Source organism: Protopterus annectens, chromosome 10.part0 (genome assembly GCF_019279795.1).
Source record: "Protopterus annectens isolate FY-2018-M chromosome 10.part0, PAN1.0, whole genome shotgun sequence".
Taxonomy (NCBI): Eukaryota; Metazoa; Chordata; order Ceratodontiformes; family Protopteridae; genus Protopterus; species Protopterus annectens.
Window position 1 is genome coordinate 434950170 of NC_056744.1, and position 25223 is coordinate 434975392.

Here is a 25223-nt window from a genome sequence, read left to right on the forward strand (position 1 = left end):
CATTGAAGGTTGTGCGTTAGGCCCGGCAAGCCAGCACGTAAGACTCTACTGCCAATCATTAGCGGACCGGAGTTCCGCTGTGGCGACCCCTAACCGGGAAAAGCCGAAAGACACAAACAGAATTTTTGGTCTTTTTCTCATAAAATTGTGGTTTTCTGTCAAATCACTGGTAAGTCATTGAGGGATTAAAGTCAGAAAATAATGACAGACGTTTGAGATTCAGACTTCACACCATTCAAAAAATTAATGCTAATGCAAAACCTGTTATTCTATCAACTTTCTACATTTGTAAGATCAATACTTTGTGTCCCTATCTTTGGGCCTTTGTCCCACATTATTTATGGCTCTGTCCAAATTTCTTGCAAGTTATGGACATCCTTACTAAATTTCCTTTGCCAGCAATGACAATTGCTTTTAAAAAACACATCATTTCATCCTGTTACATGTACAACTGGAACTGTTTGTTCTCCATGACTTTCATTGAAAAGAGCATGTTAATTATTGTTTATGATTACCCCTTAGTACTTCCTGCGCTCACTTATAAAATGCTCATTCTAAACCACTGTGTAGGTTGTAGCCCACAAACCTATCCTTGTAATCCACTCTGGCACTCTAACCTTTCATTTCAAAGTCCCCCTTACAGCTGTTAACCACAAATAAATAAATATTCTTATTTGCAGGTTCCTGTTACTGGGATTCCTTATTTTCTCACTTTAGAATTGCACTTAACCCGGATGCTTTCTTCCATACCTGAAATGAAAATAACTGTATAGCTTTAAATTGCAAGAGTTCTCATAGTCTTCCCACACACTGAAATGCCAAACGATGAAAACAAAACCTCCAGTTATGATATGGCAACACTTTAATGGACACACAAAATATTAAATCAAATGTTCAGCAATAAAATCCACAGACTAAGGACTTTTGCCCGAACAACTGGGCTTCATCAAAGTCTGCAAGTACAAAGTCATTAAAACATTAAATACCCTCCTAACAATTGAAAAGCACTTTGTGGATTTTATTGCTGAACGTTTGATTTAATATTTTGTGTGTCCATTAAACTGCTGCCAAACCATAACTGGAGCTTTGAGTTTTCATAGTCTGACAGTAAAGTAGCAGTTCTGTTTCATTGCTGCTTGCCACTGTATGCACGGAGGAGGACGTTTATATTATGTAACCAACCTAAAAGCACAGTACACATCTCTTCATGCAGTAAAATGGCTTTAGAGCTGCATTTGTTTTATTTAACTGTATATAAATTTAACTGGGATAGATCATTGATCGCAATTGATCAGTTTCAGTCTCAGCCCCCAGGCAAGTAGCGATACAGCAAAATGCAGAAAATTGTACATTTACAAACAGGAACATAAAGGCAAGTACAGCAGGAAGAAACATAACATTGAAGAACAAGAAGTGCAGTGGTAGGCATATACAGCTGTATAAAAATATGTACACTTAACAAGGGATCAGAATGGCCAGGTGTTGAGAGGGAAGGTGAAAAGAAGAGGTTGACCAAAGTAAAGTGGTCAACTAATGTTGTCAAAAGGGTGGCATTGACATTTGGCTGCTAGTTTAAGGTGAGCGTTAAGCTAAGGTTGGAAAGGAGAGTAGGAAGTTAATTCTTTTAGGTGGGATCAGTGAGTGTCCCATACTTTGGGAGCCAGAATAGAGAAAATGAGGCCTGTGCAATGGAGTCTGTTGATGGGAGTTTGTAGGTAGGGAGCTGTGCTGCTGTGGGGACAGGTCTGGTTAGTTTGGCTGCTTTCTTTCAAGCATTTGTACTTGCTTTTGTTTTGCCTATTTAATTCTCTTATGTGCGTGTTTTCCCTTTTGTAGTCTTTGCACATTATGAATGGAAAATGTCCATTTCATTAAATGTGGTTGTTCTCTTGTCCTACCACAAATAAAGTAAAGCAAAACTAAGGATAACAGATATGCATATGTTTTATTTATTTATTTTATTTCACATTTGTTGACCGGGGGAGTCCAACTGGATTACAAGTCCATTTTCAGTGGAGGCTCAGGGAGAAAAGCTCCAAGAGAACAATTTTTTAAAAAACGTAGTTTTAAGGACAAACGTTTGACATGCAGTTTCCATAGAAGAGACTTTGTATCCTATCTGTTAGTTAATATGTATGTCATTCGTTCTGTACAATATAATATTAAATTTTAGAAGATATTCCTATTAGAGTAAAAGCAGAGAAACGTAGAATAAGGCTCCGAGAGAGAAGATGATGCTCACTATAATTGAGAAGGATAACAAATTGATTTACAATATGTCTTCTCCTGGTTTTAGTTGAAAAGGATAACAAATTGATTTACAATATGTCTTCTCCTGGTTTTAGTTGAGAAGGATAACAAATTGATTTACAATATGTCTTCTCCTGGTTTTAATTTTGCCAGAGACAATAACATGTTATAGAGGATACTATATTTCTTTTCCTTTAATGCATGGGCAGTAGTTCATAGGTTCATAGGTTTATACTAGGCTATCTGCCCTAAGGCATTTATAAACCTAGCCCAAAGTTTTATGGCTTACGCCACCCCTTATATGAAAAAATACTGTGCCCATTAGTTTGTTGTGCCTCTGTCCAGCAGTGACACAGAGATGATTTCTCCCATCCACAGGTCAAGATTTCTCTTGAACAGAGCCAGCGAAGCTCTGCCTCACATGGGCCACAGCATAGGGAGTCTCTGAGTGATAAATCTATCCCTATTTATATCCGTTATAAGGTTTAAGTCACTTGCTCTAGTGGTTTTGGTGGATTTGGATTTTTGAGGTGGAGCATGTCCATTAATTCGGGTTGGACATGGCCTTGTATGTCAGACACATGTCACCTCTGAGCAGAACTGAATAGAGCTGGAGTTTCTTCAATCTGGCAGCATATGACAGATTTTGGAGTCCCTTTATCCTTTTGGTGAGGAACTTTTGGGGTCTCTCCAATTGCTGCAGATGTCGGGTGAGATAAATCCCGAATGGGGCATTGTACTCGATCATTGGTCTGATAAGTGAAGAGTACAGGGAACAATGACCTCACTAGATCTGGATGTGAATCCCTTCATGATCAGGTGGGCAATGTAGAAGGTCTTTCTAACCACTTTAGCAACGTGAGTGTCAAAGAAAGGCCACTGTCAACCTGGGTCCCCAGGTCCCTGATAACCTCTTCTGTGCTTAATGGATTGCCACCTATATGGTAGCTTGGGGTTACCTTGTTTTTCCCAGGGTAAGACTATACATTTTTGGCGTTTAACTTCAGGCCATGGCTCTGGCACCAGCTATCTGTTCAAACTTTGTCAGCCAAAGTCCTCCCATGTTGCCCTGTAGAGTCTGACATAGAGCCAGCAACTTTAACCCTGTGGGTTCTGTCCTTAAGCCAGTTTGCAACCCATCTTGTGACATATGGGTTTACTTTTGGGTATTGTGTCTCAAGGTAGGCTGTATGGACTGCCTTTCCCTCATCAATGGCCTTGGTGACTGTTTCAAAAGGCATGATCTGCCCTTGACGAAGCCAAACTGGGTTGGGTCCAATGTCTGCAAGTCCCCTATATCTTTGTTTATGAGCACCATTATGATCTTCTACATAGCTTTGCAGACTAGACTTGTTAAGCTAGACTTAACAACTTTGCAGGCTAGACTTGTTAGACTTGTTCTTTTGTGAGAAACCACTGCCTGATAAGCTGATTGACAATGTCCGTAGAGTGCCTTTCCAGTAGGACTCTTTTTCTTCCTTTTCCAATGAAGTAGCACTAAAACTCATCTCTTTTGAAAAAATGATGTGAAAGTAATGGCAAACAGTGGCATTTTGAGGTTTTAGCTGTTCCAAAAGCTGCTTTGAAAAAATTTTTCTCCAGTTGTGTAAAGTCTGTGAGGCATTTGTAGAACTCCATGAATTTGTTACTTGTACAAAATAACTAGTCTTGCTCTATAGTGCAGAGGGCAGGAGCCTTGACTTAGTAACTAGGGTTCATTTAGTAGCCCCAGCACTGGGGGAGCCAGCCACAGAGGTAGTGATGGAACGTGGTCTTCTCACCCTTTTGTGGGAGCGGGAGGAATCATGTTGTCAGGGAACATAAGGGGCAGTAAATTTCTCCAGTGGAGATCAGGCAACTATCTACCATGCTTGAGGTTGGTGGACAGAGTTGCTTTCTAGTGATTTCCTTTGAGTACTGAGGTATCACCCAGCACCAACGACCCATTTCAGTTCCCTCCTTCCTCAACATGCTCATTTTTGTGCAGGGAGGGTAGAGTCACCCTTCTCCCAGGTGATGTGGCATGATTGGAGTGATATTCTGGGAGGTTGATTATGATCAGCAGACAGTGGGGACAAAATGTGGATACAATAAATGTACAAAATAACCTCATATTTGCTGCATCTTGCAAACAGGTGTTCTGACCAAAACATTTCCTGCATCATGAAAGTAGTACTAGAGAAATAACATTTTGAGCATTAATATAAAATGTTTCAGATGCAGACCATATGGTGATACTGATAGTAGATTCTGTTCTGTTGTAAAATTGTTAATTAATAAAGTCACATTTGTTGATGTTTCTTAAGACATATTCCTAACTTTGGTAATTTATGAAGGTTACCTCTTCAGATTTGCAAGAGTCATTGTTCTTTATGTGGATCACTGATTTATTTATGTGTGCATTGGTAATTACTAGACTAAATGACAACGGGGGGGGGGGGGGCTTTTTAAGCTAAACCATGATTCCTAAAGGTTATAATCAAATCTTGTACCTTGCTTCTATAAAGTAAACACCTTGTCCATTATATCAACTCCCAAACCCTGTAACTTAAGGCTATAGCTTAATAACTTAAGGGATCTCTGCTATAGGCTGAGTCCGACATCAAAATCATTCTTCAGAGCTGAGCATCCTTCCCCACAGTCAGGCTGACATCACCTTATCTTGGACACCTTAATTTATCTGGCATTTAGACAGCATCCACCTGCACCAATGTAGTTATTTTATGCAGCAGTGGTAAGTTGATAAAGGAAGTCTGTCACAGTCCATCAATCCATGTCAGTGACTGTGGAATAAAGAATAAACACACAATTGGGAATACTTCAAAACTGCAGCTGAAACCATTTCATACCCAGTCTATTTACTAATTAATTGCTCCATCTCCGAACAACATATTCACATTCTCTGGAAAATATCCCATGTCATACCACTCAAAAAGGGCGGAAACTCTACTGAACTATCAAATTACCATCCCATTGCCATCCTATTACCTTTATCAAAAATCCTGGAAAAATGTGTTCATACCCAAATCCTAAATCCCCTCTTATCCAACAAGCTCCTAGTTAATACCCAGCATGGATTTTTCTCTCATCACAGCACCACCACTGCCCTCAGCTTCACTAACACTGTTAATCAAGTCTGGAACAAAGGAAACATTGCATATTCCATATTTCTTGACCTTTCTAAAGTCTTTGATACTGTTTTGCACAATGAACTCACAACTGTACTAACTAGACTCAGTCTAAGCTACTCCACTCCAACATGGTTCTAGGACTATTTATCAGATTGCAGACAAGCTGCAGGATGGCAAAACAGCATCACCTTTTCTACCTGTTATTCTAGGAGTTCAACAAGGATCTGTTCTTGGTCCCATTCTCTTCAATCTACTCACTGAAAACCTTCATACTGCTTGTGACGACCGTGCCCTGGCCCAGCAATCAAAGAGCCTCAATCCTCACCACTAACACCAGGTTGGTCGTCTCATAGAAGAGGAAAGGATAACTAATACACACAGTAAAGTACAATTTCCCTTAAGTGCACACAGAGATCAGTCAGTCTGGGGCTGGTTGCTCCCTTGCTCACCAGGTCTACAATAAGACTCCCCACTGGCACAGCTAGAGTCCAGGTCTCAGCCTAGCTGGGCAAGCTAGAACCTCCAGTACCCTTTCTGTCCAACCAGTGCTTTGTGTCCCTGCCAAGTAGCTGACACAACACACACACACTTTTGAGATAAGTATTTATACAATTTCACAGACACTCCTGGGAAAGGCTGACACAGATTCTCCAGCTGTGGCCCTTTACCCAGACCATACAGTAGTAATCCCTGCCACCACCCAGCTAATAATATTGGCTACTAAAAGGCCCTTAAAAGGGTGTCCAATTATTACTGTGCAATATTATTATCCAGTGGTAATGTGACTATTTAGTCTAGGGTTATTGGAAGGGCTTAGACAGTAAACTCTATAAATATATAATGTACTCTAAAGCATAATTTATCTCTACAAAAACCAGGCACAGGTAGAACGTTTTAAATTTATTTAATAATAAATAATTAAAACACCTACTACACCACAGATATATCTGAGTTCAGAGATCACCCAGAAACTTAAAATAATACAGTAGGACAGGTCTGATTTCAAAGAAAAATACCTAATTAATCTTTACTAGCTTTGACTATTACTGAAAGAAATCACAGTGCTAAAAACTTACATGTGAGCATAGGCAGAGTGCTGAGTTAGACAGCCAAGATCAAAATGCTCCCAGTCTCTTGTGAGAAATAGTATTTAAACATCACTAACAAACATGTCTCTAAGGCCCTCCCAAATTACATAATTTTTGACACTTGGGTTTTCCCAGTATTCATATTGCATCATCTTAACACCTGGTCTCAGTTCTCAGTCCACAAACTGCATTATTTAGAATCTAACACCTGCTCAGAAACTTACAATACAAAGCATTTCACATATATACTCTTAACAGAAATCAGAGCAATAAAGCACGTTCCACATCTAAATTCTGGTCATAAACTTTAGCCTTAAAACAATGGGCATGAAACCTTCATCCAGACACACTGGAGACGAATTTTAACATGAAAGGGTCACAACATGCTTCACTGGGCCAGTAAAGTGCAATCTTGTCACATATATTGCAGTTCCACATTTCACAATATTCTTTTACACTCAAGAAAACATGCCTGTATTTTACATTTATTTACAAATGCCAGAATTATATATCAAATTCTATTTGACTAGACTGGCAGCCTTTGCCCATCTCTCCCCAATCGTCACACTGCTACCCTACATGCTACTCTCATCCAATATGCAGATGATGTGACCTTAATCTATTCTGCCCCTACCCTCTTAGAACTTCAAAAATCACCCAACAAGCCTTTACTGTAGTTGAAACATGGCTAACAGACACTCAGTTCATACTCAACCCAAACAAAACTAAGCTGATGCTATTTCATCCCACAAAAGCCATGGATCCAATTTCTGCATTAAAAGTAATGCCAAAAAACAAAACCCCAATTTTACTAGTACCCCAAACAAAACTTCTCAGTGTAATAATAGATCACACTTGATGTTCAACCAGTATATTGCACAGACAATAAAAAAAGTTCCTAAAAAATTAGGAACACTATACAGATGCAAAAAATTCCTTTCCAATAATACTAAAACTATTCTTGCCAGAACCCACCAAGCCTTCACATTACTCTATGCATCCCCTATATTTACTGTTTGTCTTTTCGGCTTTTCCCGGTTAGGGGTTGCCACAGCGGAACTCCGGTCAGCTAATGATTGGCAGTAGATTTTTATCGTGCCAAGTTGCCAGCACGACGCCCAACCTTCAACGAAGGCACACCCATTCACGCATGTCTTTCGAACACCACTAGACCATGGGGAGGACATGCAGACTCCACACAGAAGGCACTCCAGCCGAGAATCGAACAACAAAGTAGAAAAGTTTGCAACTGACAATACTTTAAGATCCCATCACTGCCAGGCCATGAAACAATTATCTTGGCTAGAAATTTCCAGTCTTCTCACCTTTAACCAGGGCAATATGGCCCATCAGATAGTCTACCAACCCGATAAAACTCCAGTTCTACAAGGCCTTTAAAATCCATACTCATGTGTACGCCCATTATGAACCAGTAATAAATCACTATTAGATATCACAAGAAGTAAAAACAGCTCAGGAGACTCCCTATACTCCAACTATACAGCAAAAATATGGAACACCCTACCCATTAACATAAGAGCTTCAACCAAAAAAGCCATATTCAAAAACTTTCTCAACTCTCATCTAATTCAAACATGGATCTGCACCTGCCCCAACCCTGGATAAACTACCTTCTCATACATGCAAGCATCTCTGTATCCCATGTATTCAACACAAAAGAAATACCCAGGATGTTAATATCTCTGGCACCTGTCTATTGAAATATATCCTGTCTATTGTGACCACCGTATGCTCTGTTTAATAGCAACTGTATAATGCATTTATGTAAGCTTTTTGTTGTACAGCTACTATGTGTATGTAATCATTTGTATTATGTAGCAACACTACCCTTCTATTGTGCAACTACTATAATTACTTTCATGCTAATTGCATTATCTAATACTGTTTGTAGAGGAGCTTTTATCCCAGGGCCTCTGCTGAAAATGGGCAGCCTGCCCAGTAAGATTTTCCTGGTCAACAAATGTAAAATAAAAGTAAATAAATAAGTACCCCATTGGGGAACCTTTTCTTACATCTTTTCACAAATCTGTAGTGTGATTTTTACCAGATTGTTGCTTTTTGGTGTTTAGAATGTCTCAGTAGCACATACCATATAGGAAAGTATATGGTACGTCCATCTCAAAGAGGAGGAATCAGTGTGCCTGGAATGTCAGACTCCCTCAGTGACTACCATGACCAGTCTCTGTGCTGCCTATGACTGGCGTACGACATCACTGATGTATTTGTTCATACCAAACTGTCTTTGAGCAAACTCATTTTCTAAAACGCTACTGAGCATTTTTTTTTCTCTGACATAGTCATTAACATGGCTATGTAGAACATTTTATTGATACAGATCTTAATGTTGCTTGTAAACTTGCTGCTTCTTGCTTTCTCTCAGTTTTTGTTTGTTGTTGCAAACCTGATTTTTATACAGCATTCCATTTGTGGACACACCTTGATAGTCTACTGTGTTGCTGTCATTTCTGTCATGGAAACAGAAAGGGGTGGCTATGAAAATAAAGCACGAGTAAAGGGAAGTTGTAGTCCCATGTCAGATTAATGAAGCGCACATAATCAATAAGTGCACACAGTCGCAAGTTACTAAAACTGAAAGTTTCCTTCAAAAAAGAATTGAGTAAAAATACAGAAAACACCGTTGTGGCAAGTTACTAAAACTGAAAGTTTCCTTCAAAAAAGAATTGAGTAAAAATACAGAAAACACCGTCGTGGCAGTATTTGGAATTTTCTTTTTCTTCTTCTTCTTTCGGCTTTTCCCGGTTAGGGTTCGCCACAGCGGATCACCTGTCCGCTCATGATTGGCAGTGGAGTTTTACGTTGTCGAGTTGCCAACCCAGCACCCAACCTTCCACAGAAGGCACACACATGCACACACACACACCTAGGGCCAATTTAGAGTGTCCAATCCACCTACAGCATGTCTTTGGGATGTGGGAGGAAACCAGAGCACCCAGAGGAAACCCACGCAATCACAGGGAGGACATGCATACTCTGCACAGAAGGCACCCCAGCCGAGGATTGAACCAGAGAACCTCTTGCTGAGAGGTGGCAATGCTAACCACTGCACCACCATGGCCGCCAAGCATTTGGAATTTTGAGAGTCATAAATATGAATCCTGGAGTGGTGTGACTGAATGTTCAAAAATTGACTTACTATATACTGAATCTAAGATCTTGGTACCTTGGAGCTTTCTCCTTTCTCCAAGGTAGAGTGAGTATTTACTAGTAGTGGAATTGTGTAGAACAGTCCTTCATATCGGTGGGGGTGCTTGTACCAGTATAAAAAATAATTTGAAGGGAGTACAGTAATTTTTGCAGTTCACTGTTTTCCCTTATATTCACAATTTATTTACTTTTTTTAATTTTTGGTTCTTATGGCCGCCAAAATTATAACAGGGAGCCCATAACATAGTGCCCCCCCACAGGCACACCTCGTAAGCAGCTCTCAGTACCTTGTACACCTAACTCTAACCCTAGACCTAGCTCCTAACTTTAACCCCAGAAATAAGTATAACAAAAACCCTGATCCCAGCTCTATCCATAAAAACACAAACTTTTACAAATCTGCAGAGATGCAATTGACCAACTGCCCTTTCATTCTGTGTGACATGTGACCAAATGGAGATCAAAGAAATATTCTAGATCAAATAATTTTGAGTAATGCTATTTACTGTTTACATGCTAGGAAAAAAAAAACTACTGGAGTACTTCAGAGGGTCTGTTTTGGGGCGAGTGCTATGTACCATGTCGTCCCTGCGATTGACTGAGCATTAAAAGACATGCAAGTTGGTGCGTGAGTCTGTGTGTGCCTTCTCTGAAGGTTGGGCATCGGGCTGGCAACTCGGCACCATAAGGGTGTCATTTTAGGGATAGGGAGACTGGCAGTGAAATGAAAAGGTTATCTTAAGTTATTGTGGAACTCTGAACAAATGACAGTTTCAAAACAGAATATGGCGGATGGAGCATAATACAAATACAATATGGGGTAGCCAAAAGGTTCTAGCTGCAACATATGGACAGAACAGACAGCTGTGCTTTCTGACTTCTGGTATGGTTATCTTCTAAGTGACAACAGAGCTTACACCCTACTCCTGACAAAGTTAAAAATAGCTGTACAAAGTAGGTTGGAATGTCTAAAATTAAGTACTAGAGCAATAGTCTTTATGTAAACATAAATAAATCCCAGAATAATCAGACCATAAGTTTTAAATTTTGGCCAAAATGATCATCACTTTTAGATACATTTGACAACAATACCCAGCTAAGCAATTGAAAGTTAATGACATCATAATAGTGCAAGCATAAAGAGCAATTTGCCATATGGCAACCTGAAAAATTCTGCAAATGTGCTGTGACTAGAGTCTACATTGACCAAGGCTTCTCAGTAACAGCAGAAAGCAAAGAGCAAGCTTTGTACCAGACATGAGATCTTGCAGAGTGAAGGGCCTGAGATTGAGGAGTTTATACTATATAAACCACAGGATCACCTTCCAGGACAATCTAAAGACATACACATGTCCTGCAGGTGCTCTGAGGCACTAAAGTACCTGATATGCAGAGGAATATAGTGACTGGGGAAGGCAACTTAATATCGAATAAGTCTGACACCCAAAATGAACAACAGGTTTCAGTAAGTAGTTAGTTATTGGGAGTGGTCTCCATTTTGCCTGACGCAGTGAATACTTCTGGAGAGGAGTTGAGGACTCATCTCGCTATGAAAATGAGGAATAAGGAGGAGTGGAACTGATACCGTGTGTTCAATGTAGGCTGCGAGCTGGGTATGCCAAGTACAAAGCTCTACTAAACGTTTATGCTTACAGTATCTTGTTTTACATAGAGTACTAAAGTATTTGTTTTGTATTGAATAGCACTTCTATTCCTATCTTAACTCATTCATTCCAATGGAGCTCAGGAGGTCAGCACTGTAACTTCCAATGGTCAGACCTTAAGCATTTTGACAGAATCCAATTATGTCCTTACATTTTAAACAAATGTTCATATCTCTGGAACCGTAGGGATTATGAAAGAAGTATAAATGGCAAACCCTTCAGCACAAACTAGTTTTATAATGGTAGTATTCTTTAGGTTCCGAGTCTTAAACTGAATTTTATAAGTCACAGTAAACACAGTAATTATTACATTTGTAATATTTTAAAACAATGAGTGAGAAGGTCACTAAAGAAAACAATCAGTAAAACCAAAATGAAAACTCCAGCAAAGCTAGAACTTCCACTGAGCGACCTACCAAACCTCTTGTATCAGAGGCACATGGGATATATGCAAATGATCCGTATGAACATCAGGTGTTTCAGCTAATTGGCAATTCTGAATGCCCATGACTTGTTTCGTTTTACTGGACAATTTCAGGCCAATAAAGCCAAACCTCACTAGCTGTGTATATGCATATTAAAGCCTTGTTATGACCTCGTTAGCACAGCACAAGCAGAGTATTTGATTAAGCTTTAGAAACACAGGGCTGTTATACCCAGCTGATGTCCATTATCATTTGTAATATTTTGTAAACAACGTACAATAGCTCAGCAACCACTCAAATGACACACATACTGTCAGCAGCATTTTATTCATCTAGCCAAGAGCTTCCATATGAGGCTAAGGAGTTCTGTTTGTGTATGTTGATTGTTAGATATTTAGAAAAATGTGAAAATTATACCTGCATAAATTAATATCATAAAAACAAAAGTTAATATGTATTTAACTGTACTAGACAGAGGTCAAATATTAATGCAGTTGAGTTTGCCGTTGTGTAAGCTTTAAGGTGAAATCTTTTAAAATCTTGTATGCAGCATGGTTTTGGAATTATTGATGCTAATATGAACAAGTAATATCTGATGCCTAGAGGCATCAGTAGGAGTTAACTGCAGATGCACCTGGAGGCGTCACTCAGGTGTAATGAGTTAAAAGTTTAGTAGACATTTTGATGGCTCCAGATGTTCTACTCTTAAGCATATGGCTGCCTAGCACAACTATCTACTTTGGGACAGATTAAACCAGAGTTTTCTCCCCCTACACAGACCTTGCATATTTCAGCCCTCAGTACAATGCTTTAACCAAAGTCAATGAATGGCACTAACAACAATAATTTCACTCTTCTATCCTTCATTTACTGGCGTAATAGCCCCAAACAATTTATAACTTTTGGTAGATTCAAAAATGTTTTAACAAAAAATGAACAACCTTTCATCAAAATAACACTAAAAAGTCAGTCCTATTATGTGTATTTTTCTTTGAGCACATCACAATGCTGCATAATACTGTAAAACTGTTCCTCTGTTCTGAGTCCTGAACAAGCTAATTCACGAGTTAACTTAAATTGCATATGCTAGCTGTGTAGTCTGACAGCGTTATAAATTCCCTTTGCCTTATATGCTGTTTTCATGGCCGAAAAAGTTTTCTTCTCAACAGTCCACTAGCCTTTGTAAAAGCAAGGAGATCACACATGGGATTCCTCAGATGGGCTGCATTAATTGAATAGTCACTTCCCATCTGATGACATAATATCCAAAACTGGGAGGCCACTCAACCATTGTATTAAAAGACCTCTGGGTAGAAACTGAAAAAATTTTTTTTTTCTTTTGCCATAGGGTCTACACAATTAAGTAATTCATTTTAATTTCATTTTTTAATAACCTTGAATGCCGTCATATGGGCAGTCATCCACATGCGATTCTGTTTGGTTGGAAAGCTATTTTTTTGCCCGTAATGCACAATGAATGCACAGAAGGTGAGATTGTCACCCTAGTCTCACCATTCAGATTATAGTTTCATTCCTTTTGAACAAAAAATGTTGAGAAATCCTATTAAGTTTGAGAATCCTCAGTAAAAGTGTCAGTGCCTGGTTTGCAGTATCTCTTACATGTTTGTTTTGTACATACCTGTTACCCAATCTCTACAAAATGCTTTTATTTATTTATTAGTTTTTTTTTTTAAAGAAGAGTTTTGTGAGTTTCAGGTCTTGTCTTCCTCCCACCTACTTTCTCTGATTTATACAGAATGTCATATTTTCTGGATTGTAAAGCTCAACTAATTAGTGAAGTTGCTGTTAGTGGTTTCTTTATATTAAGGGTATAAAAGAGGTCTGTGTTTATAAATCCTTTAAAGTATTAATGCCTTTGATGGCATCTTTGAGATAAAAAGCAGAAAGATCAATACTCAGGCTTAAGAATAGTTTTACAAAAGAAAAAGTTAAGACACATGCCGAAATATTGAAGGTAAGGGGTTAATTATACATGTGCTTTTAGAAACCTGAATATGAAAGCCCGCAGTTGCCAGTAAGAACAGTGCAGTTCTTGGAAGGGATGAATTTGGCCAGATTAATGCCACACCAGAGGAAGAACCTACTTCAGCCTATATGTCACTTAAAAACAGTGGCTTTTCAGGACCACCCAACAGGCAAGCCAAAAAGTACAGATATAACTGCTGAAATCTGGAAAGTAAATACAACTGTATGTAAAATGTGGGCTTGGTTAATGAATCGCTTACTTTAGTGGTATGAGTTACCCAGTTCTTGGCATGGAGTGGTAAATGATTTTAAGAGGTTAAGGATCTCCTTCTTTTATCCTTCTAAGATCCGTAACTGTTTCAAACCAGGAATATAAAATATCTGTACCTACAGATTCAATCCATCCAGATCAATATAGGTTTATCGGAGAGTGGGGAACTTTCTATAATAGCATAATAGCAATGATGTTGATTTAGAAGGCATAATAAACGAAGGCTTCAGTAGTAATAACAAGCCTTGATATTGAGAAAGCAGTTGACAGGATCCTGTAGGAATTCTTTTATGACATACTGTTAAAAATTGCTTTTCCAGTACAATTTATAGAATTGCTGCACAGAATATACTAATGATGCTTTGCCAGAGATGGCCGGCACCTGTCACCCTTGGGATTCTGGATACTGGCTAAGGCTCTTGCCACCCCTATAGTGCCTTTTTTAGGCAAGGTTTAAATTAAAAAAATCACCACTGTAACAGGTACAAGCAAGCAAAATCTGAGGGTAATGCTACTTAATGCTAGAAGTCTAAACCTCAAAATGCAATCACTTGAGGCACTCCTTAAAATGGAGAACATCAACATCTGTGGAGTGACAGAGACCTGGTTCAAGGCTCCAGAGAGCACCCCTGCATTACCAGCCTATAATTCATACCACACCTTTCGGCCACCTAACCTGGACTGAAACACTAAAGGCAGAGGCATGTCCATATTCATTAAGGATATCTACACCTCCAGTCTATCTGCTCAGCATAATGTATCCAAGATTATCCAAGTGCACCTAACTCTGGGCAAGACCGCAATCCAAATTGTAGCTTGCTACAGATTCCCCACCATGCCCCAGAATTCCCACTCCTCATTTCTTGATACACTGGAAAATATTAGGGTACAGCCTAACACCCTAATAATGGGCAATTTCAACTATCCCACCATTAACTGGGAAAACTACTCGTGTACCAACTCTTGTGCTCAATGTTTTCTGGAATTCATAAATTTCAACGCCCTGGATCAACTTATCCACACCCCCACCAGAGGCAGCAATATCCTAGACCTGGTCATTACCAACATAGGCAACCGGTTTTCCACACCAGAGGTCAGTTCCTCGTTGGTCAGATCTGACCACAAGCTAATCACCCTAGACATCCACATCCCACCCCCACCCCCTCCATTAAGGAAACCACTGTAAAAAATTTCTCCAAAGCCAACTTCACACTTCTTAAGACAGAAGTGGCAAACTTCACGACACCCATGCTGACGGACAATAGAGGTATGACTGCTGAATCCTATACAAATGCACTTTATAAGCACTTACAGGAGTGCATGGATCATGCAATCCCTAACAGAACCAAGATGCTATCCTCCAAAAAAAGGAAGCCAATCTGGTGGTCCCCTGCCATAAACAAATTCTACAACAGAAAAAAGAAACTGTTGCAAAAAAGAGTAAAATCCCATGATTGGAGGAATTCCGTGATCAGCCTCAGTAAGAAGCTGAGATCCCTCATAAAATCCTCCAAAGCTAGTTACGAAAACAAAATTGCCACTGATTCTAAAGACAACCATAAAGCATTCTATAGCTATGTCAAGAATCTTAATGGCAACACTCAGATCTGCTCTGAGTTACAGTGCAATGGCACTAAATATACAGAACCAACTGATATTGCCAACATCCTGACTGATAGGTTCAGTGCTAACTTTACCCCTCTCTCACCCCCTAAAGGGCCCATCTCTATACCAGAAGAATGCAAAGTTCCTGTAATCAGGGCTGCACAGGTAAAAAAAAACACTCTCCAAAGCCAAGAACACAGCATCCATGGGACCCTACAACATTCCAGGCTATGTTCTACACAAACTACAGAACGAACTGGCATCCCACCTAAATACCATGTTCAATCATAGTCTCACCTCAGGCTTTGTGCCCACTGAATGGCGCACAGCAACGATTATCCCACTCCACAAAGGGGGAGCCACCATGGACCGTGGGAACTACCGCCCCATCAGCCTGACTAGCCTGGTCTTCAAGACCATGGAACGTATCTTCATGGAACTTATAAACAATGATATTGGTAATCTACAAATTCTGGACCCTACCCATTTCGGGTTTGTAAAAGGCAGATCGTGTCTCCTAAACCTGATAGACATCTTTGAAGCGGTCACCAAAGCCGTAGATGAGGGTAAGGTGGTTCACACAGTCTATCTAGATCTCGACAAGGTATTCAACACCATCCCTCACTCTGGAATTATAGATAAACTCACTAAACTAGGTATAAATCCCTATGTCACAAAATGGGTTGCCAACTGGCTCACTTATAGAACCCACACTGTGAAAGTAGCAGACTCTAAATCCAACTTCAGACCAGTGACAAGTGGAGTACCACAGGGTTCAGTCCAGGGTCCCTCTCCTGTTAGCCTGTATGTCAGAGAAGTAGATACCAAACACAAAAGGTCTTTGGCTAACAGAGTTCTCAGATGACTGCAAACTAGGAGCCATAATGAAAACTCCTAATGATATAGACATCCTACAAAAGGGCCTCACTGAGACAGATGCCTGGTGACAAAGCCATGGCCTCAAGCTCAATGCCAAAAAGTGCATTGTCCTCCCTTTTGGTAAAAACTCTGTACCCATGAACTACTACATAGGCGATAGTCTACTTAACACCAAAAGTGTGATAAGAGACCTTGGGACACAGGTGGGCAGTAGTCTTTTCTTTGATAATCACATCGCCACAGTAGTCAGGAAGTCCTTCTATGTGGCACACCTCATCACAAAAGGTTTCTCATCCAGGAAAAAAGAAGTCATTGTTCCCCTCCACTCATCACTCATTAGACCCATTATAGAGTACAGTGCCCCTTTTTGTATGCACCGCACAAGACATCTTCAACAATTGGAAAGGCCGCAGAAATACCTCACAGAGAGGATTACAAGCCTCAAGCAGATGCCCTAGGCAGACCATCTCAAAAAACTCCAGCTTTACTCTGTTGCATATCACCTACTCAGAGACGATCTCTACCTAACATACAAAGCTATGTCAAACCCAGAGCTGTTGGACATGCTCCATTTAAAGAAATCCTAATCCCTCCGAGCTACACATTCTAGGGACCTAAACCTTGTCACCACAATAAACAGAATACGCTGGAGGGATAGATTCCTGTCCCAGAGACTTCCCATATCTGGAACAAACTATCTATCTATATCAAACAAAGCTCCTCATTAGCACTCATAAAAAAAAATCTTGATGATTGGATGGGAGATAGGAAGTTCACCTCGGGGTTCACTTCTGTGGCGCTGCTTGACAGGGGCACAGGAAAATAATTTTCTTGGGTGGCAAAAGCCAGGGTACCATTTGGCTAGGCTTATATAGGCCCTAGGGCCAATAGCTTAGTACCTACCTGTGAATGACAGCACATGTCAAAGTGATGCCTAAACTTTCAGGAAGGTTCCAGCTGTGTAGAGAGCCTTCAGGATTTAATCGGTTACATTTACTATCTGATATCTCCCTCTGTTTGGAGCCTTTAGAAGGGACAATTAGTGGGTTTAAGTTAATAGACTGTAATTGGGAATCTGACATTACTTCTATTTATTTGTAGATGGTCTGGTAACATTATACTGTTTCCCCAAGTAAATATGCGAAAATTATTTGATATTCTTAGTAAGTTTGGAGGGTCTTTGGTTAGAAAATGAATATGTCCAAAACCAGAACTATATAAATAATTTTTCCCCAGAAGAAGAACTTAGGAAAAATATCCTTATCTATGGGAGCATAGCAGATTAAAATATTAGGGGTAAAGCAATCAATATACGTATATAACTTGTAAAATTAAGCAGTTGCTTCAGAAATATAAAAGTAGAATTTTAGATCTGGACCAGTGGGTTTAGGCCCTCAGATCAATTATCATATATAGAGCAAGCATTTTGGTTCCCCTTCTAAAAAAAATTACTAAATAAACTAAGTCAATGGATGAAAGACTTTTTACAGGTTGGGCAAAGGCATTACTTATCTTGGGATAAGGTTTTACTGACAGAGGTTTTGTGGTGTGGTGGTGGTGATCTGATATATGTTTTTATTGGTTGGCATTACTTTTATTCTAATTTCATTAGACTGTAAGTTTTGTTTTGTCAAGCAATGTGAAAGGTATGAGTGTATAAGGTATTTAAAACAAGTAGATTGGATGGAAATATTTTGGGAGGGCATGGAGGGAAGGAAGACCACAAGTAATAGAAAATCGTAGGCAATGCTTATATCATCTCTTTGCTCATGAGACATAACATTTTGACAAAATGATGTGTTACCCATATGAGCCACCAAGAATGACCACCAAATAAGTAATATATTCTAGAATAAGAAACATTCCAGAGTACCAGTATTACATATTTACATTGCTGGAGACTCGGATTAGGTTCCAGCTTCCATGGGAAAGTTATTCAGTTCTAGTGGAGAAAGTTAAGAAGTCTCAGTGGTATAAAAAGGCACTCATTAGTGGTTATCAAGCTGCTTAATTTGTCTAGGAAAAGGAGGCAAATGAGTGGAACTGGATCTCCAAACCATTCAAAATGCTACATTGTTTTGAGAAAGTAAATAATCAATAGAATCAAGAGTGGGTGAGGTTACTTAATGTCCATATTACTGGGCAAAGATGGTTTCTTATTTCATCACTGGTAGAAATATTCCCTAAAGCATGGACATTTAGGATATTTGCCTGAAAGTGCTTTCACAAGTATTTTTATATATCATCTAGGTTAGAGAAAATGTTTTCTATAGTTAATGAGTTACAGCACATGTGATACTGGGCAGGACGGAGACTTTTATATATTTTTTAATCTGTCCTACTTTGCAGGAATTCAAGGGTGGTTTGCGGTAGATGGTTGAGGATGTCTTGAAAGGATATTCAGAAGCTATAACACAACTCTGTTTTTTTAGGCCCAGGGGATGACCAATAATTAAGTTGCGTTTGCTTTCTTTATGGTCACTGTTAGCCTAAAAGCTAATAATACATCACTGGAAAACAAAACAAAAAATGCCCATACAGCAAGAATTAAAACCTTTAGTGGCAGGTTTGATCAATGAGGAAAATAATCTTATATCTACTCTTTTGCATATAGTACTGTATGTAATTTATTTATTTGTGTTTTTCACTGAATATTACCTCGACTGAAGTTGTGGCTGTCTCTCTACAGAGTACTGTTTAGAATTTCTGTGTAGCCATTGATAGCAGTTGGGGGTAGTTTCAGCTCATCACTGACATCCTGTCTTGCCTTATATAAGTGGTACATTTTGAGTTATCTCTGCTTAATATCAGAGCTTTGGCCGGATAACATCTACCTGAAATCAGCTGGATGTATAAGTGAATTTAAGTACACTTTTATCTGCTCTTTTGCATACAGTTTTTTTTGTTTGTCTTTTCGGCTTTCCCGGTTAGGGGTCGCCACAACGGAACTCTTGTCCGCTAATGATTGGCAGTAGATTTTCACGAATGCCGAGGTGCCAGCTCGATGTCCAACCTTCAATGAAGGCACGCCCTTACGCATGTCTTTCGAATGCCACCTAACCACGGGGAGGACATGCAGACTCCACACAGAAGACACTCCCCGCACTTCAGCCAGGAATCGAACGAGAGAACCTCTTGTTGTGAGGCAACAACGCTACCTCTGCACCACCATGGATATTGCTGTATTTAATTTATTTATTTGTGTTTTTCACTGAATATTAACTCGACTGAAGTTGTGGCTGTCTCTCTACAGTTAGTTACCCACCCACCTTCCCTGCTCTTGTTTTGGTATTAACGTTGGTGGCTTTGAAATTGCCCGCCCCTCTTGTAGATTTGTATTTGGATACTCCTTCTGGGCCCATCTCATTTGCTCACTCAACTGAGTGCAGTGAGATCATATTCTGATCTCAGGCACTCCTACTGTGTACAAAGAGAGCAGTAGCCTCTTAATCCTGCTGTGTTCCTTCCCTCAAAAAAATAAATAAATAAATATACATATATATATATATATATATATATATATATATATATATATATATATATATATATATATATATATATATATATATATATATAATATATATATATATATAAATATCTTATTAATCTGCTTTTACTATAACTGTCTTAGTTGCTCTTTTGCGTGCTGTTATCTGTTCAGTCGCTCTTACCCTGCACTTATTACTGCTTGTTATTAGCCTTCTAATTTACTGCCTTCTACACTTGTTTTTTAGTCATTTGTTAATTTAATTGCAATTATTTGAACTGTATTTGCCATAGTGTTGCTACACGCTCATGTGTGCTGGCCTGCTCTACAATTTGAATTGTATTTACTGCTGTTTTGGCTGCTTTTCTGTAACAAAAAGAAAAAATTCTAAGCTTGTTTCCTGCCTTTCCTGTAACTAGTCAAGTCCAGATACAGACTTGCTGTTTGCAGGATTGTTGGTAAGCTTCTGAGCCCCCCAAGCCTTTCTGTGTTGGAGGGAAGCCTTCTAGCTTATCAGTGGGAGTGGTAAGCACTAAGTAGCCTATCTACCATGGGAAGAGTGGGTTTTGGCCCTGAAATTGTAGTTCATTGGCCATTTGGGCAGTTTTCCATCTCTTTCAACTTGCTGGCTTAAAAGCCTATGTTTGTACTTGTTCCCCACCTTTCCTGTAACTAGTCTAGTCCAAGTACAGATTTGCTGTATTCCAGGACTCTTTGTAAGCTTCTGAGCCCCCCAAGCCTTTCTGTGTTGGAGGGAAGCCTTCTAGCTTATCAGTGGGAGTGGTAAGCATTAGGTAGCCTATCTACCACAAGAGTAGTGGTTCCTGTCCCAGAAATTGTAGCTGTTGACCGTTTGGGCAGTTTTTTCCATCTCTTTCAACGTTTTGGCTTAAAAGCCGCACTTGCGCTTGTTTCCCACCTTTCCTGTAACTAGCCTAGTCCAGATACAGAGTTGCTGTATCCAGGACTGTTGGTAAGCTCGTGTCCCGCAAGCCTTTCTGTGTTGGAGGAAAGCCTTCTAGCTTATCAGTGGGAATGGTAAGCACTAGGTAGCCTGTCTACCACGAGAGGAGAGGTTCTTGGCCCAGAAATTGTAGTTTATTGACCATTTGGACAGTTTGTCCGTCTCTTTCAACTTTCTGGTTTAAAAGACCACACCTGCACTTGTTTACCATCTTTCCTGTAACTAACCTACTGGGTAGCACTAGAAAGCCTTAAAATGATACAAGCCTTCTAGCTTAGGAGGGAGACTAAGGCATGATTAAGTATCGGTTTTCTGTACTTTCTTACTGTACTTAACTGTTTTCTGCCTAAACGCAGATTTTCCATCGTTTATTGTGATTTAAAAGCTTGTTCTTTTCACATATTGTACTTATTTGACTGCCTGCACTTTTAAAAAGTTGTTTTTTGTTTAAATAATTTAACTGTTGTATGCTACACACTAAAGTGTGATAGCCTTTTCTGATCGTTTGTAGTCATTTAAAACTGTTTTAAGTGTATTTTTAACTGTGTTTGCCTTATCTTTTCAAAATACAACAAAAAACTAAAATATTCCTTGTTTCCCACCTTTCTAAGCTAGTATAGTCCAGTTTTCAGGCTAGTGCTGAATTCAGGGCTGTGATACTAGTTTCTGAGTTGCCCATACCTTACTTGGATAGAAGGAAGTTTCTCTGTTCACCTGTGAGAGAGGGGAGCTTTGAGCAACCTATCTGTCCCTGGAGGAGTGGTGCAGCCCAGAAGTTAGTAGTGGCCATTTTGGGCTAATTTCTTTCTCTTTCATTTCTCTACTATAAAAACCGTGTTTGCACAGTTTTGCACACCGGGCAGTGCCGGTTAGCTACGGTTAAATTATTCCTGGCTCCACTAAGTCTCCTCTTCAGTTTTTCCCTTGAAACTAGTCTAACTCTCAACCTAAGCACTCAAAAAGCATCTTACAGCCCAGCACTTGCTCAGACCTAATAGCAAGCACTAATATAACCTGACACTGATTGCCCAGCAGGGCAAGGCTCTCTCTTCACCCCTCACTAACCAAGCAACTAAGTAGCTCACTCTACTATTCAGTAGCTCACTCTACTATTCAGGCATGACCAAAGTGCAACTTCAGGTGCACTCTCCAGTCCAGCTAGTGAATCTGGGTATCCTGAGGCAATGTTACAACTGCTTCATGTACACAGACAACCCTCTCCTCCTACCACAAAACACTAATATATGCGAGAGATGCAATTATACAGCCAAACTGGAAGCTAAGCTGTCTCCACCCAAGACTGGAACAGACAGTCAAGAGGAGAAGGTTAACACTTGCACCACAACTCCAGTTGCACACAGACCTACTAAAACAGCACTGGCAAAAAATACACATAAATACACAAAATCATACTCAGAGGCTCTAAATAAAAACCTGCAAAAGCATCAGAGACCTCCAAAGCAGACACCCAAACAACCTGCACTTCCCGTCACAAACCAGACAACACATAAAACACATAATCGCACAATCACAGCCCTTAAGGCGAAATAACATACCTAAAACACTAGTAATAGGTGACTTTATAGTCAGGCACACTGATGTCCCACTCACTAGGCTGGACAAGCAGAAGGTTACTGTTAGCTGCCTGTCGGGAGCCAGAATCCGCCACATAACACAAGCACTCAGTTCACTCCAGAACAAGTACAAATATAACTCTGTCATTGTTCATGTTGGTGTGAATGACCTGAGACGTACCTCCCTGGACTACATGAAAAGAGACATGGAAGAGCTCTGTGATCATGTAGCCCAGGCTGGTATGACCCTGACCCTGAGTAGCATCCTGCCCTCACCAAGAATGATACCTCAGTATAAAGAAAAAAAATTATCACTTACAACAATCTGCTAAGCTTCTGGTGTCATTCAAAGGGGATCCAGTGTCTGTCAGCCTGGGACGACATGCTCGACAAGCCACGTTGCTTCGCAAGAGATAGCTTGCACCTGTCACGCCAAGACTCTTGCTGCCCCCATAGTGCCTTTTTTAGGCAAGGCTCAAAAGTCAAACCCACCCCCGTAAACAGCACAATTAACAAAAAACTGAGGGTTATGCTACTCAACACCAGGAGTTTAAATCTCAAAATGCATGCACTCGAAGCATTCAGTATGGAGAACGTTGACATCTGTGCAGTAACTGAAACTTGGTTCAAGGCTCCAGATAGCACCCCAGCACAACCGGGTTACAACACATTTCAGCCACAGAACATGGACCGGTACACAAAAGGAGGGGGTGTATCCATATTCATCAAGGATACCTACACCTCCAGGTTAGTGGTGCAGCATGATACCTCTGAGATCATCCATGTGCATCTAGCATCGGGCAAATCTGCAGTGCAAATTGTGGCCTGCTACAGATCACACTCCATGACCCAGGACCACCACTCCACCTTTCTAGAGACTCTGGAAAACATGAAGGTCCTACCAAGCACCCTGATATTGGGCGATTTTAATTACCCTACCATTCACTGGGAAAACTCCTTGAGTACAAATTCCCAGGCCCAGCACTTCCTGGAATTCATCAACTCAAACGCCCTAGATCAGCTGATAAATTCCCCTACCAGAGGTGAAAACATATTGAACATGGTCATCACCAACATGGGCGACAGGTGTTCCACACCGGAGGCCAACCCGTCACTGGTTAGATCAGACCATAAACTAATCACTCTAGATGTCCACACCCCACCACCACCCCCCAACTAAGGAAACTACAGTAAAAAACTTTTCTAAAGCAAACTTCACCTTACTTAAGACAGAGGTGGTAAGTTTCACAGCCCCCATGCTAAAGGATAACGCTGCCCAAGATGCAGAAACCTTTACAAATGCACTCTATGAGCACCTACAAGGATGCATGGATTGTGCCATCCCTAGCAAAACAAAGACTCACTCCTCTAAGAGAAAGAAACCAGTTTGGTGGACCCCTGCAATAAACAGGCTATACAACAGAAGGAGGAAACTAGTTCAGAAAAAAGCAAATCCAAAGAAGGAAAGACATCCATGATCAGTATCGGTTAAGAAACTGAGGTCCCTCATGAAATCATCCAAGGCTAACTTCAAAAGAAAAATAACCAAGGATTCAAAAGATAACAACAAAGCCTTCTTTAGCTATGTTAAGAATCTAAGTTGCAACTCGCAGATATGCACTGAACTAGTGCAAAATATTACAAAATATAGTGAACCCAACTGATATTGCCAACATCCTGACAGATAGATTCAGTGTAAACTTCATCCCCCTCTCACCTCCAAAAAGGGCCCACAACAATACTGTAAAAGTGTAGTGTCTCAAAAATGACAGACGCACAGGTTAAAACAGCCCTTTCAAAAGCCAAAAACACAGTGTCTATGGGACCAGATGGTGTCCCAGGCTGCGTCTTGCACGAACTACAGAACGAACTAACCCCCAAACTAAACACACTGTTCAGCCTCAGCCTCTCCAAGGCTACATGCCCATAGAATGGAGCACAGCAACAGTTATTCCTCTCCACAAAGGAGGGGCCACAACTGACCCTGGTAACTATCACCCCATAAGCCTGACTAGCCTGGTCTGCAAGGCTATGGAGCGCATCATCATGGAACTCATTAACAAAGACATTGGGAACCTCCAAACACTTGACCCGACCCAGTTCAGCTTTAAGGGCAGATGATGCCTACTAAACCTGGTTCACATCTTCGAGACAATCACCAAGGCCATAGACGAGGGAGAGGTGGTTCACACAGCCTACCTTGACCTCGCCAAGGCTTTTGACACCATTCCCCACTCGGGTATTACAGAAAAACTCCCCAGCCTGAACATAAACAGAACTCACATGGTAAGAATGGCGGGCTCCAGGTCCGACTCTAAATAAGTCACAAGTGGTGTCCCGCAAGGCTCAGTCCTGGGACCCCTACTGTTTACTTCTCAGAAGTACAGGCAAACACAGGAGGACTATGGCTAACCAAGATTGCCAATGTCTGCAAACTGGGAGCCATAATTGACTCTCCGGCTGACATGAACATCCTCCAAAAAAGCCTTACTGAGAAGGGCACCTGGTGTCAAAGTTATGTAGGGGGTTTATTTAGTTTATCCACAGGCTACGTGCCCATAGAATGGAGCACAGCACCGGTTATTCCTCTCCACAAAGGAGGGGCCACAACTGACCCTGGTAATTATCACCCATAAGCCTGACTAGCCTGGTCTGCAAGGCTATGGAGCGCATCATCATGGAACTCATTAACAATGACATTGGGAACCTCCAA

General features: G+C 40.4%; 1 protein-coding gene across 1 annotated transcript in view; it reads left to right on the forward strand.

Annotated features, from left to right (window-relative positions):
* The window catches only part of LOC122813176 (immunoglobulin superfamily member 10-like), a 365060-nt gene that overhangs the window by 159726 nt on the left and 180111 nt on the right, over nucleotides 1-25223 (forward strand). The gene's annotated exons all lie outside the window — the stretch shown is intronic.